Below are 1,359 nucleotides of genomic sequence, written 5' to 3'. Positions count from 1 at the left end.
AGCTGTAATCTGAACAGAGCAAGGGAACACTGCATGATTTAAAATCAAGAGAGATGTGTAACAGAGCTGTATTCTTCCTCCACATTTATTCAAATTGTATACTGAGCAAATCATTTGAGAGGCTAGACTTTATGAATTTGGCATCAGGATCAGAGGGAGGCTCTTCAGAAACCTGGATTTTGCTGATTACACAACCTTACCTATTGAAAATGAAGAATCATTTGCAACATTTGCTGCAAAGCAAAGACTATAACCTTTAATACACTCCCGATGGATTGATACAGTGACTGCAGCAATGGGCCCAAGTATGTCAGAGATTGTGAGGATGATGCAGGATAGGATTTAGATTTATTGTTCGTACAATATGGTCATAAAGATTATATCACCCAACAACACCACCATCAGGGACTTCAAGAACAATGAGCAAATCTATGTCGGAAGAGATGAAGCCAGAATGCTCCTTAGAAGAGAGGATAATGCTTCTCACGTATTTTGGTCTCATTGTCAACAGGAAAGGCATCACACTTGGCAAAGTAGAGGGTAAGGGGAAAAGAAGACCACCCTCAACAAAATGTACTGACACAGTAGTTAGAACAATTAGCTCAAGCAGCAGATAATGCGAGGATCACACAAGACCAAATGGTATTTCTTTCTGTTTTCCAGGGGTTCACTATGAGTCAGAGTGACTCAACAACACCAAATAGCCACAGTCAGTCAATATACTGTAGAGTGTCTCTCATCATTGACTAAATGTGAGACTCATTTAAAATAAAATATCGCTAGCCTTCAAACTTCAGGACAATGCCAGCAAACAAGAGAGAATAGTAGGAGAGTGTCAAATCATAACCAATTGCTAGGAAATATGATTTTTGCTGAAATGCTATAGAGACTATAAGGTCAGAAGAAAGGTACATTAGAAAGATAGGATATTTGGAGAAAGTAAAAAAGGGAAAAAAAGTAAAGATCAAAAAAGTATGTGCACTGGTGCACAATGAAATGATAATCAAAAGTCAGGAAAGAACAGTCTATTTAAAATAAAGAGACAATGAAAGAAGAAGAAAATAATAATATCTAGAGAAAGGTTCCTAGACTGAAGTTTCTCTATTTCATAATAGGGGAAACATGTGAACTCAAAAAAATGAAGGGAATGAAAAGAGATAGAAAAACAGAAATTCCCACTATGAGTACGACTTAATTAGTTACACTAAAGTTCAAATTCTGACACCATCATTTTCCTTTTTGTGTGACCTTGAGTAAGTTAAACTCTGTGCCTTCTTTCTCTTGTGGTCAAACTTACAAGATTGTTGTGAAATATAAGATAATTATATTTATATTATAGTTAGCTTTCATTTATTTCAA

The sequence above is a fragment of the Elephantulus edwardii genome, unplaced genomic scaffold, assembly GCF_000299155.1.
Source record: "Elephantulus edwardii isolate Elephantulus edwardi_28Jun2011 unplaced genomic scaffold, EleEdw1.0 scaffold00147, whole genome shotgun sequence".
NCBI classification, from domain to species: domain Eukaryota; kingdom Metazoa; phylum Chordata; class Mammalia; order Macroscelidea; family Macroscelididae; genus Elephantulus; species Elephantulus edwardii.
This window is presented reverse-complemented; position numbering follows the sequence as displayed.